Source organism: Arachis ipaensis, chromosome B9 (assembly GCF_059453495.1).
Source record: "Arachis ipaensis isolate K30076 ecotype BB chromosome B9, ASM5945349v1, whole genome shotgun sequence".
Classification (NCBI taxonomy): Eukaryota; Viridiplantae; Streptophyta; class Magnoliopsida; order Fabales; family Fabaceae; genus Arachis; species Arachis ipaensis.
The window spans coordinates 87841149-87856045 of NC_142444.1; the positions used below are offsets into that span (position 1 = coordinate 87841149).

The 14897-nt window shown below is 38.2% G+C and overlaps 1 non-coding gene across 1 annotated transcript; it reads right to left on the reverse strand.

The window, feature by feature from the left end:
• Positions 1-5243: 5243 nt before the first annotated feature.
• On the reverse strand, positions 5244-5347 carry LOC148545359 (small nucleolar RNA R71). The gene has a single exon (XR_015901904.1). It is a non-coding gene; the product is annotated as a small nucleolar RNA R71 (small nucleolar RNA).
• Between the last annotated feature and the right edge of the window lie 9550 nt (positions 5348-14897).

The following is a 14897-nucleotide window of genomic DNA, read 5'->3' on the forward strand; positions in this document are numbered from 1 at the left end:
ACTACATTTGCATAAAACTCTCTTACAAGAGTTGCATTTACTTTTATGACTAGGTCAGTAAGGAGCTCCCATCTCCTCTTTTTCACCTTCTCCGTGATTTCGGGGCACTCAGTTTTTCTGACTTGAAAGCCTAGCTCATATATGATCCTTATCAACCATCCATCCATATTGCAATGCATGGTGAAAGGTTTTGAATTTCTTCTCATCGAAAGGGCGTTGCTGATGAACAGGATTTTTGCCAGTAAAGAATGTCATAAAAATAGTCGCGTTGTAGAATAGTCTCTAAACCAACAAAAATCCCTTTCGTGCAAACGTTTTGGTTGTCACAAGTAACAAACCCCTTAAAAATTATTAACCGAGTATTCAAACCTCGGGTAGTCTTTTCAAGGAACTGCAGGGAAGTATGTTCTTATTATTGGCTATAAAGGTTGTAATCGGGGTTTAGAAGATGAGAAGCAAGTGATTTAAATGGCAATAAACATCAATAAATAACTGTAAAGCAACTTTTGGCAGGGTAAGAGAAATTGGAAGTCAAACTTGGTTATACCTCTCAACAATAATGAAAGTTGAATCTTAATTCCTCTTAGTCAACCTTTAAAGCAAAGGAAAGTCAAGGGACTAATTAGTTTGACCTTCGAATCCTATTTATTTCCTAAGAAAAAGTTGGGATTATTGAAGTTCAGTTCAATTAGCAAGATAACGATTATCAATTATGCTGAGTTTGATAATGTTGAGTTACTGATTTCTTAACCAAGACCAAAAGGAGAAAAAGTAAAATTGCTGGAATAAAAATGTCCTTAGATGGGAAGCAAAAATATCTTAATTCAAAGAGAACAATAATAAACTGAAATACCTCAAATAATCATTAATTCAAATCATAACATGGAAACGGTTCATAAGCCAATCTGGCAACATTTATAGATACGAATAAAAGCATTAAAGTAAAAGTAGCATAGAAACATAGATTAAAGTAAATATTAAACCTGGATCGAGAGTCACTCTTAAAAACTAAGAGAAGTCCTAAATCCTAATCCTAAGAGAGAGAGAGGAGAGAACCTCCCTCAAAACTAAATCTAAATCATGGAAAGTGAAAAGTTGCGAGCTCTCCCTGAATGGATGCATTCCCCCACTTCATAACCTCTGGTCTATGCCTTCTGGACTTGGATTTAGGCTAAAAAGGGCTTCAGAATTCGCTATGAGCGTTTTCTGCAATTTCTAGTGCGTGGCCTCTGTCACACGTCCACGTGGGTCACGCGGTCGCGTCGTTCGGAGCTTTTTCTTGCCACGCGGTCGCGTTTGTCATGCGACCGCGTCGCTGCTTCTTTGCGCTTGGCACGCGTCCGCGTCGCCCATGCGATCGCGGGGATGCCAATTTCCTTAGAAGCTCCGTTTTGTGCTTTCCTTCCAATGTTGTATGTTTCCTTTCCATCCTTTAAGTCATTCTGTCTTAGAAAATCTGAAACTACTCAACACACTAATCACGGCATCGAATGGAAATAAAGGTAATTAAAATAATTAATTTTAAAGCTTAGGAAACATGTTTTTCACATATATCACATAATAAGGAAGGGAAAGTAAAACCATACAATTAATATGAATAAGTGGGTGAAGGATTGAATAAATCACTCAAATTAAGCACAAAATACATCATAAAATATGGGTTTATCAACCTCCCCACACTTAAACAATAGCATGTCCTCATGCTAAATCCAAGGTAAAGAATAAGGTAAGGTTAAAGTGGTGGAATGTTATGCAATGCAACCTATTCTAAATGCAACTACCTACATGAATGATGCATTATGCAATTCTAATTTATTCACTCATATATAAAGCTTACAGGTAGTTAAATTAATTCACATTCTCAAGGAGTCATATATGTATATATGGCCAAGCCTTAGATAATCAATAAGCACTTTTACAATTGAGATGGGAGAAGAAACATTTGCAAGACAATTAGATAATTCAAACAGAGATAAATGTTAATGAGCTATTGAATCCTCACTGGATTTGTGTTTACTCTCTAGTTACTCAGTGTTTATTGGGTTAATCACTCTATTCCTCTTTTTATTCTTCCTTTCTATAACTTTGTTCTTCATCTAACCAATCAACAATTATAGAATACAATTGATGCCAAGGCATCATAGGCTAGTTTCACTAGCAATTTTCTGTTAGTTTTAGTTGTTTTATGCATTTTCTTGAGCTTAAAGTAACCAAAAATGGGTAAATGAAGAACAAAGTAATGAACCATCCAAACAATATGATTTTGATGCAAATTCCATGAGTTTTAGTTATATTACTTAAATGCTATGAATGAAAGATTTCTCATGAAATTTTGCAAGACTTTGATGCAATTGTTTGGATGATTTCAGGGAAGAAGAGGCTAAGCAAGGAAGCAACAAAATCAATAAAGGAAGCTTGTATATAACATGTGGAGTTTAAGTTCCAGTTTAAGCCTAAACTGGAGCTTAAACGCCAAAATCATGAAGGATAAGAAATGCTGGGATTGAAGTTTAACCTCCAGTTTGACCTCAAACTGGAGGTTAAACGCCAGAATGAGTAAGCCACCCAGGGAGGAGTTCCACGTTTAACCTCCAGTTTGACCTCAAACTGGAGGTTAAACGCCAGAACCAGGAAGAGTACCAGGGGCCATTCCACGTTTAAGCTCCAGTTTGACTCAAACTGGAGCTTAAACGTGTTCGATAGTTTCTCCACTCCAGGGTTGCTCTCTCCACCTCCACGTTTAACCTCCAGTTTGACCCCAAACTGGAGGTTAAACGTGTTCGACACCTCCAGGGCCACCATTCCAAGCTTCCACGTTTAACCTCCAGTTTGACCTCAAACTGGAGGTTAAACGTGTTCGACCTCCAGGATGCCTCATTCCTTTTCCACGTTTAACCTCCAGTTTAACCTTAAACTGGAGGTTAAACGTGTTCGACTACATTACTCTCCAGGGCTACCATTCTTCCATTTCCACGTTTAAGCTTCAGTTTAACCTTAACTGAAGCTTAAACGTGCTTTTACAAATGGCCTCACTGGAAGTATCTGGCGTTTAAGTTGCAGTTTAAGCTTAAACTACAACTTAAACGCCACTCTTGAAAAGGGTTTCTGGGCCAAAAATATTGTGATTTAAGTTAGTCTTTGAGCACAATTATTAACTTAAACTTACTTTGGTATGAAACCCAATTGAATATCATGGTTTATGGGATTGGGCCTGAAGGATTGATGAGTTTGAAATCTCAATTTGTTGAGTCATGTGTCATTATTTGATTATCACTAAGTTGGCTCAATAAATGTTACAGGACTTGGATCAACAACCTCATCAAGATTATGGATCATAAACCCAAGGCAAAAGGAAAGCAAGGAGAGGCCTCAAAGCCCAAGAAGCACAACTGAAGCTCAATATAGAAAGTGTATAAATAGGATAGAAGTTAAGTTAGAGAGGACTTTACTTTCACTTTGAGCTAGTTTTTCCTTTTCTTTGTAATTGAATTCAGAGCTATGATTCACTAAACCCCCTTTCATTGGGTTAGGGAGCTCTATTGTAATTCAATGAATCAATAATAGTTTATCTTCTTCTTCAATCTTTTCTCTTGAATTTTGTTAGAAAGCTTCTCGATCTAATTCCATTGAGTAGTTGTCTTGGGAAAGAGACTACTCATACTTGGAATCCTTCGGAGCCTTGGGAAAGGAATGGAGGATTCATGCTAGAGAAGCTTTCTCACAGTGGATTGGATTGGGGTTTGGATGGATATTGTGACATGTAATCCTACCAAATTGTGGTTCATGAAATTGTGTGGTATAATCAGTGATCAAGCATCATCTCTTCTTATGAACATTTAAACCAAGGGATTGGGAATTTGTTTGTTTTTAGAGAGCATTGGTGAGCCAAGGAATTGGGATCCAATCATATAAGATTGCCAAGCAAAATTCAATGAATGCATTGGTTGAGGAAGAGATATACATGTTTTGATTCGGAGATTTCAATATCTCCTAAACCCAATGAATTCCCCATTTCTGATTTCACTTTCTCTTTACATTCTGCAATTCAATTCTTGCAATCACCCCCATTCCCTTTTAATTTCAGCAATTTACATTCTGCTCTTTAATTCATGCAATTTAAGATTCGGCCATTTAATTTTCTTGTCATTTACTTTTCCCGCCAATTTTACATTCCGCAATTCTCATCTCAATTCTTGATTCCGCTCAACTAGAACACACTTCTAATCCGAATTGCTCAATCAACCAATCCTTGTGGGATTCGACCTCACTCTATTGTGAGTTTTTACTTGACGACGATAACCGGTGCACTTGCCGGAAGGAATTTTGCCGATCGTGCAATTTCCTAAATCGTAGCATAACTAGTTTATGTGCATCAAGTTTATGGCGCCGTTGCCGGGGATTGGTTTTCGATTGACAATTCTCAAATTGGAAGCTAACTAGATTGAGCAATTTTCTCTTGCTTTGTTAATTCTGTTCTAGATATTTGTTGAATTTTAATTTCTGCACTTGGTTACATGCTTTCCTTCTTTATGCCTTTAAATTCATGCAACTAACTCACTGACTCACTAACTGTTTGATTTAATTCCTCAATTGATCTAACCATACTCTTCCATTAACCAAGAGTATTTTACTTGTTTGTGTTTGAGCTGTGTTCTTGTATGACAGGTAGGAGAGGAGAGACATCAACTCCTCCATATACCGAACCGGAAAGGACCCTTCATAGACTTAGAAGGGAAGCAAGAGGGAAGATAGTAGTGGGAGAAGAGGAATCTGAAGGAGAATCTGAGGACAATTTTGAGGAAGCTCTAGATCTCAACATGGATAGAGAAGTTCACAACCATGAGAGAGCTGATGGAAACAATGCCATTCCTGAGAGGAGGGTTCTTAGTTCATACATAAACCCAACCTCTGGGAATTGTGGTAGTAGCATCCAGAAACCACCCATTCAGGCCAACAATTTTGAGCTCAAGCCACAGCTAATATCATTGGTGGAAAATCATTGTTCCTTTGGAGGAAATGCTAATGAAGACCCAAACCAACATCTCACAAAATTCCTGAGAATTTGTGACACTGTGAAGTCCAATGGAGTCCAGGAAGATGCCTATAAACTGCTCTTGTTCCCATTTTCACTTAGGGACAAGGCAGCTAAGTGGCTGGAATCATTCCCAAGGGGGAGTCTAACCACATGGGATGAGGTGGAAGGCAAGTTTCTGGCACGTTTCTACCCTCCACAAAAGGTCAATAGGCTTCGATCTGAGGTCCAGACTTTTAGACAACAAGATGGTGAAACTCTCTACGAGGCATGGGAGAGATTCAAGGACTTGACAAGGAAATGCCCACCAAACATGTTCCATGATTGGGTGCAATTGCACATCTTCTATGATGGGCTCTCTTATGAATCAAGGAAGGCTGTAGACCATTCATCAGGAGGTTCATTGAACAAGAAAAAGACTGTGGAAGAAGCCATTGAAGTGATCGAGACAGTGGCTGAAAATGAATACTACTATGCATCAGAAAGGCACAACACTAAGGGAGTCATGGAGCTGAACCAGGTTGATACAATTCTGGCCCAAAACAAGGTGTTTGCCAAGCAACTAGCAGAACTTACCAGGCAATTAGAAACAAAGCAAGTGACTGCAATACACACACAAGATCAAGAGGAAGTAGGCATTGAAGGAGGTGATTGGGAAGAGGCCAATTATGTGGGAAACCAACAAAGGCAATCATATGATCCACACTCCAACACTTACAACCCAGGCTGGAGAAACCACCCAAACTTTGGGTGGGGAAACCAACAAACCCAACCACAAAACCACAAACCTTACAACCACAACCAACAAAACAATTCCACATACCAAAACTCCAACCAAAGATCATACCAAGCCACACAACACACTTACCCCCAATCGTCATACCATGACCAAAGTAATCAACCTACCCAACCCAATCCTAACCAACAATTTCAAGATCAATTAAACCGGATGGAAGGAATGATGGCAACCATGAGTCAAGACATAATTGAATTGAAAAGCTTCAGGGATGATGTGAGGACTACCTTAAGAAACCATGGTGAAAAACTCAAATGGATGGAATCTCTAGTAGGAGAGCTATCTCGACAGGCCCCCAAATCAACTGCAGTGTTCCCTAGTGACACAGAAAAGAATCCTAAAGGGGAACAAAAGAGAGTAAGATGGGAAGAATGCAAGGCCATCACCGTATTGAAGGAAGTCTCAGAAGAAGGAATCAGGCCCTCAGAGCACGAACCAGAAATCTTGAAAGAAGGTGTGGAAGAAGTTAGGCAGGAAGGTGGAACTGAGCAAGCCAAGGAACTGCAAAAAGGCATGATGGAAATATACCAACCAAAAGCACCATTTCCTGAAAGGTTAGGAGGAGGTGAAAAAAAGAAAACCTATTCAAGGTTTCTAGAGACATTTAACTCTCTTCATGTCAATATTCCTTTTCTTGAGATTCTTCATCAAATGCCCACACACATCAAGTATTTAAAGGAATTGTTAAGCAAGAAAAGAGTTTTGAAGGGAGGACAAACTGTAACAATGAACAAAGAATGCAGTGCTCTCATCAAGAAGGACACCCTCTCTAAGAAAACGGACCCAGGAAGTTTTCATATCCCTTGCATCATTGGGGAAACAAAAATTGACAGAGGATTCTGTGATCTAGGAGCTAGCATAAATGTGATGCCTCTAACTCTTATGAAGAGGCTACAACTGAATGAGGTGAGATCCACTGATGTAATCATACAACTGGCTGACAAAACTCAGAAGCAAGCTGAAGAGGTAGTTGAAAATGTGCTGGTGAAAGTGGGAGATTATTACTTCCCCACAGACTTTGTCATTGTGGACATGGAGGAAAGCTATTTGCACCCTATAATTCTGGGCAGACCATTTCTAGCCACTACTAGAGCACTCATAGATGTAGAACAAGGAGAACTAATTCTGAGAATACATGATGAACAGCTCATTTTCAAAGTCTTCAAACCTGCATCTGAGCCTGAACCAGAATCTGAAAAGCCTAAAGATGATAGTAGCTATCCGTGTTTGGAGGAAAGTAATCCAGCAGCTGAGACTCTAAAACAGTCATTGGAAGGCAAACAAGAGTTGCAAGAGTTAGAGCCACAAGAATCAGTGGAAACAGATCAGAAGGATCCTCCTGACATAAAGGGCAATGAAGAAATCCTCAAGAGAAAGGGAAGAGTGATAGGGAGATTGCCAAGAGGATGGAGAAACAAGAAAATTCCCACTGAAGGTTTTTCTCCAGGAGATAAAGTGATCTCAAGTCATTATCTGCCAATCCCACCTGGCCTCAAGACCATTCCTTCTCAGCTCCCTCAAGTGTTCACAATAAAGAAAGTTCTTTCTTTGGAACATTTAGAGGTCATGAATGAATCAAGAGGGGACGTTTTCATAGTGAGAGGAGAGGACGTCAAGCACTACAATCCACCCTAACAAGGGACAACCGTCAAGCTAGTGACGTTAAAGAAGCGCTTCATGGGAGGCAACCCATGTTTTTAGTATCCTTAATCTTTAGTGCTTTGCTTTACATCTAATAAAGTATGGTTTCTTATGCATGAACTTGAATCCTCAGGACAACTATTGATTAAGTGCACTAAACCGTGCATGTAAATTACAATTGGTCTCTAAGTTTGGTGTGCCTGATGGCACTCCCAAATCTTACTCAAATTGAATTCCATCTTTCATTCAAGGTGCACAACCAAACATTAAGTTTGGTGTTCTTTTTGAACACAGTTTATGAAAAGCAAGAAGTTCCTCTGGATTTCAAAATTCATGACAAGTATACCATTCATATGTTTTAATGCTTTAGTTTCAATTACTTAGGGTAGTCACTTTGTTTAGAATCAAAGAGCCAAGGTGACTATGATTTAGTAGAAATATGCACACTCATTAAGGACAACCAATATGGATGTCATGTCATCAGGAGACTTAACCAAAAACTAAGTTTGGTGTCCAAATAATAAGTGTGCATACATGTAGAAGTCACGGCTATAAGCTCACAAAGACAAGCATTGATTTACATGTGCAAATACTATTCATAATTCACATGGACCGAAAAATGATAGCAAATTTGTTTGTTTGTGCAGGTACAAAAGAAAAGACAAAAATGGAGGAAAAAGACAAAGGGAGGGACGTGCTTGGTCAAAAAGAAAATTCATAAATCTTTGAAATTAACACATGGGAAAAGGAAGTTCTGCAAGAAAAGAAAGCTACATGTACAACCTAATGCATCTAGAATACTTCCAAGAAAATGAAAAGCCAAGCGTCCTTATCTACAATTCATATATTTACCATCAAGCCACCCTTCACAAACCACCCTAGCCGTTCATTTTGCACTCATGGGCACTATAAAGAACCACTTAGGGAACGAGTCCTACACCATCAATCCTCCTTCATACACTTTTTCCTTCATCATAGCATAACCATCTCTTGCCGAAAACAATCTCACCACACCTCCAACAACACTTCTTGCTTCACCTTGTCAACTTTAGTTGTCACTTACCAAAATGGCAGCCTCATCTAGCCACAAAATAAGAAAAGACAAAGGAAGCACAAGTGGTCAAAAAGAGGCAGGAAGCAAGAAGAAGCAGGATCCCAAGAATTAAGAAGAACCAAGCAATAAATAAGAGGTGGTCTCGTTCCTTAATAATCAAATGATAATTGGTGACTTGTCTTTATGAATGTTTTCATCATAAATCATCTAAGTGTTAGGTGGAGTCTTTTTTTTTTTTTATGAGTCGTTTTTTTTAAGTATGTGTGTTTGTTAAGTGCTTTGAATAAAGTGAATGCCTAGATGTTTGGATATAACTTCACCTTCTTAAACAAGTGCGTGCCATGCTTGTTCTGTTTCAAAAATAAAAGAAAAGTTTGAACAAAAGTAACTTGGCTAAATTAGTGACAAATCAAGTAGAATTAAGTGGTGGTATGCATGCTTGATTGTTTAGTCACATCACTAAAATTAGAGTGTAGAATTATCATTTTTTTATGTAGAAGTACAAATTGTCTATGGATCTTGATGAATAAATGTCTTTGGCTATGAAAAAGAAAGAAAAAGGAAAGGAAAATAGCCACGGAAAAAGGCAACCAAAAAGCAAAAAAATTGAGAAAATAAGCTAGGCACCAATGGTTTGAACTTCTGAGACAAATGCCTGTGGTGTTTATGTATTAAGGATATGCTTGGATGAATAGGTTCTGAGGAGTGTTTCAACACTTGGTAACTTGGGTTAACTAACCCGGGATTATCAACCAAAAGTCCACTATCAAGAGCAACCTAAATACAAAACATTTAGTCACACAAAGAGGTGCTGGGCACTAATGTCTCAAGAAGAAATGTGAACTAAAATGCCTAAGGTGGATATGTGTAGTGCACTGATAAGAAAAAGAAAATGCCAAAGGCTTGTGCAACACATGACACTAAGCAAACAAGGAGCAAAAGAAGCTCTAAGAAAAAGAAAAGAAAAACAAAGAAGAGAAAAGTGCTAAAGACATAAGAATAACAAGAGGCCATAGCAATTTTTGATGGATGCAATGAAAAAGTGATAATCCTACCTGATAAGTATGAAAAAGTGATGCTGCAACTTTCTGCATAAAACCCTTCTGATGAACTTCAAATGCTTGCTAATATAGCCAATGTAATTGCTTTCTGTTTCATACTTTCTTCTCAATTAACTCAGGACTTGCTTAGGGACAAGCAAGTATTAAGTTTGGTGTTGTGATGCCAAGGCATCATAGGCTAGTTTCACTAGCAATTTTCTGTTAGTTTTAGTTGTTTTATGCATTTTCTTGAGCTTAAAGTAACCAAAAATGGGTAAATGAAGAACAAAGTAATGAACCATCCAAACAATATGATTTTGATGCAAATTCCATGAGTTTTAGTTATATTACTTAAATGCTATGAATGAAAGATTTCTCATGAAATTTTGCAAGACTTTGATGCAATTGTTTGGATGATTTCAGGGAAGAAGAGGCTAAGCAAGGAAGCAACAAAATCAATAAAGGAAGCTTGTATATAACATGTGGAGTTTAAGTTCCAGTTTAAGCCTAAACTGGAGCTTAAACGCCAAAATCATGAAGGATAAGAAATGCTGGGATTGAAGTTTAACCTCCAGTTTGACCTCAAACTGGAGGTTAAACGCCAGAATGAGTAAGCCACCCAGGGAGGAGTTCCACGTTTAACCTCCAGTTTGACCTCAAACTGGAGGTTAAACGCCAGAACCAGGAAGAGTACCAGGGGCCATTCCACGTTTAAGCTCCAGTTTGACTCAAACTGGAGCTTAAACGTGTTCGATAGTTTCTCCACTCCAGGGTTGCTCTCTCCACCTCCACGTTTAACCTCCAGTTTGACCCCAAACTGGAGGTTAAACGTGTTCGACACCTCCAGGGCCACCATTCCAAGCTTCCACGTTTAACCTCCAGTTTGACCTCAAACTGGAGGTTAAACGTGTTCGACCTCCAGGATGCCTCATTCCTTTTCCACGTTTAACCTCCAGTTTAACCTTAAACTGGAGGTTAAACGTGTTCGACTACATTACTCTCCAGGGCTACCATTCTTCCATTTCCACGTTTAAGCTTCAGTTTAACCTTAACTGAAGCTTAAACGTGCTTTTACAAATGGCCTCACTGGAAGTATCTGGCGTTTAAGTTGCAGTTTAAGCTTAAACTACAACTTAAACGCCACTCTTGAAAAGGGTTTCTGGGCCAAAAATATTGTGATTTAAGTTAGTCTTTGAGCACAATTATTAACTTAAACTTACTTTGGTATGAAACCCAATTGAATATCATGGTTTATGGGATTGGGCCTGAAGGATTGATGAGTTTGAAATCTCAATTTGTTGAGTCATGTGTCATTATTTGATTATCACTAAGTTGGCTCAATAAATGTTACAGGACTTGGATCAACAACCTCATCAAGATTATGGATCATAAACCCAAGGCAAAAGGAAAGCAAGGAGAGGCCTCAAAGCCCAAGAAGCACAACTGAAGCTCAATATAGAAAGTGTATAAATAGGATAGAAGTTAAGTTAGAGAGGACTTTACTTTCACTTTGAGCTAGTTTTTCCTTTTCTTTGTAATTGAATTCAGAGCTATGATTCACTAAACCCCCTTTCATTGGGTTAGGGAGCTCTATTGTAATTCAATGAATCAATAATAGTTTATCTTCTTCTTCAATCTTTTCTCTTGAATTTTGTTAGAAAGCTTCTCGATCTAATTCCATTGAGTAGTTGTCTTGGGAAAGAGACTACTCATACTTGGAATCCTTCGGAGCCTTGGGAAAGGAATGGAGGATTCATGCTAGAGAAGCTTTCTCACAGTGGATTGGATTGGGGTTTGGATGGATATTGTGACATGTAATCCTACCAAATTGTGGTTCATGAAATTGTGTGGTATAATCAGTGATCAAGCATCATCTCTTCTTATGAACATTTAAACCAAGGGATTGGGAATTTGTTTGTTTTTAGAGAGCATTGGTGAGCCAAGGAATTGGGATCCAATCATATAAGATTGCCAAGCAAAATTCAATGAATGCATTGGTTGAGGAAGAGATATACATGTTTTGATTCGGAGATTTCAATATCTCCTAAACCCAATGAATTCCCCATTTCTGATTTCACTTTCTCTTTACATTCTGCAATCCAATTCTTGCAATCACCCCCATTCCCTTTTAATTTCAGCAATTTACATTCTGCTCTTTAATTCATGCAATTTAAGATTCGGCCATTTAATTTTCTTGTCATTTACTTTTCCCGCCAATTTTACATTCCGCAATTCTCATCTCAATTCTTGATTCCGCTCAACTAGAACACACTTCTAATCCGAATTGCTCAATCAACCAATCCTTGTGGGATTCGACCTCACTCTATTGTGAGTTTTTACTTGACGACGATAACCGGTGCACTTGCCGGAAGGAATTTTGCCGATCGTGCAATTTCCTAAATCGTAGCATAACTAGTTTATGTGCATCAACAATCATACCAAAAATCATGAGGTCTTTAATTAAGGTTGTAATGGGGCCAAGGTAAAGGTAAGGATATATGTATAAGGCTAAGTGAGCTAATAAGTGAATCCTTAATTAGACTAAAATCTCACCTAACATACATATTTAGTAAGACAAAACTTTTTTACCTATTTTCCCATACTTTTCCCACTTTTGGATGTTACATGCTCATGTTTCAACTTTTGTTCTTATTCCATGTGCATTGTTTTTATTTTTACATTTGGGGAATTCTTTTGTATCCCCTTTATTAAATACTGAAAATATTTTTTTTAATGCACATGGTAATTTAATCACTTTGATTTCTCATGAGCATGCTTCCCAAAAATTTCTTAGTTGAATTATTTTATACTTTCAATTCTTCTACCTTTTGTTTTTATCATCCATGTTCCCAATAGGTTTTCCACATTTAAACTATTCATAATTTTCTATCTTAAGCTAACCAAGGATTCAACTTGGAATTTTATTTTGTTTTTCTGCTTAAGGCTAGTAGTGTGGCTAATAGAATAAAAGGGAATTTAAAGGCTCAAGGGGGTGATGACAAGTCATCTTAGCCTATTTTAACTAGTCTTTTTCTTTTGTTTTCATTAGAATTATGCACTTTCTTGAGCTACAAGCAAGCCAATTAGGTAGATTTTCATGTTTCCTTTGATTGAATCAACCATGTATGAATTCATGCTATTTCATGAGGTTTTATACTATAATTGTCACATAGCTTTGATGTGTTTGGTTGATTAATGATAGGTGAAGAAAGCTTGGAGAAAGGTTGAAGCAAGAAGGAATAGCTAGGAGTAAAGAGAAGACAATGGAATAAGTGAAATTGAATCAGGAAGCAAAAAGCTGGACCTAAAGTTAGCCTCAAACTTTTGCACAAACTTTTCGGTGAAAAGTTAGCCCCAACGTTAGCCCCTAACTTTTGGGCTAACGTTGGAACTTGAAAATCACTCCCTGGGTACCAAAAGTTTGCGCCAACGTTAGCCCCTAACTTTGAGGCTAACGTTGGCACATGAAAATCACCCCTGGGCACCAAAAGTTTACGCCAACGTTAGCCCCTAACTTTGAGGCTAACGTTGGCATGAGAAAAACAATCCCTGGGCACCAAAAGTTTGCGCCAACGTTAGCCCCTAACTTTGAGGCTAACGTTGGCACATGAAAACTACAAGGGGAGGAGCAAAAGTTTGCGCCAACGTTAGCCCCTAACTTTGAGGCTAACGTTGGCGCCACAAGTGCACCAAGGAAGGCCAACGTTGGTGCAAAAGTTAGACCCCTAACTTTTGCACCAACGTGAGTATCAGCAAGTTATGTTGGCTGATATGAAAAGTTAGACCAAAAGTTAGACCCTAACTTTTGCTCCAACTTTTGGTCCAACTTTTGCAAAACTCCAACCCGGTTCAATTGGTTCACTTTGGTTCTTCTCCAAACTTCAAGAGCAATCAACCAAGGCCTCTTTCAACCCAATTCCACCAAGAGCAAAGGCCCAACTCAAGGCTTGAAGATCATTTGAAGAAAGTGTATAAATAGGATAGAATTCAAGTTCTTCGGGGAGCTTTTCTTTTAAATTTTCATAATAGTTTTCGGAGAGCTTTGGATATTGAGTGATCTTTAATTTCTTTGTCTTGGGGAAGGAGAATTCACTTCTCTTCCTCTCAGTTTTATTGCTTTCAATTTCTATTACAATTGTCTTGGATCTTGGGTTGAAGAATTGAAGAAATTCTGTTTCAATCTCATCCTTGGATCTCTCTGTTTATTTACTGCTTAATTGAATTTCAGTTTGGGTTAATTGTTCTTCATCTACTTTCTCTGCAATTTATTTTTCCCTTGCAATTGTTCTTGTTGGATCAAGGAAGGTAGTGAGATCTAGACCTGGTTTCTAGTCTCTGGACCCCTGAGATCTGAAATTCCAATTTACATTCTGTTTTTGCTTTTCATGTTCATTTACTTGTTTGCTTCAGATCCGATTCAACCCAAAACACTCTTTTACTTTTCTGCTTGATGCAATTTACTTTCCCTTGTTTAAATTCTGCAAATCCAATCCCCAATTCCCTTTACAATTCCAGCCGTTTACATTTCTTGCACTTTAAGATTCCGCAATTTACATTTCTTGCATTCTAAGTTTCTGCCATTTAATTTCTTGTTCTTTAAGATTCAGCACTTTAATTCCCTGTTCTCTTTAATTCCATGCAATTTAATTTCTGCAAATCACAAAACACTCAACCAAATCTTGATTCGCTTGACTAAATTAACCACTAAGCTAAAATTGCTCAATCCTTCAATCCTTGTGGGATCGACCTCACTCCCGTGAGTTTTTATTACTTGATGCGACCCGGTACACTTGCCGGTTAGATTTGTGTGTTTTGTGAGAAATTCATTTTTCCAACAAAATACTCATCAAGTTTTTGGCGCCGTTTCCGGGGATTGATTAGATTGACAATGATTAAGTGAGGTGGTAATCTAGATCAAGCACTTTTTCTTTAATTTTGATTAACCCACTAACTGTTTGATTTTTTGCTCAAACTAACTAATACTTCAATCTAGCAGTAGATTGAAGTGTCACTGGTTTTGTGCATTTCTCATGCTCTGCTTGTATGTCAGGTACAAGAAGAACCACACCCAATTTTCATGAACAAGACGAAAGAACTCTCAGGAGGTTCAGAAGAGCTGAAAGAGGGAAAAAAATTATTGGAGAAGAGGAATCAGACGAAGAATTCCAAGAGATGGAGGAACATTCAACCAATCCACCAGGTGGAGCAGACAACAACAATGACAACCCACCCCAGAGGAGAGTTTTGGCTTCCTATACCTTTGCAAATCCTAGACATTGTGGGAGCAGCATCTTGGCTCCAAATGTCAATGCTAATAATTTTGAACTCAAGCCA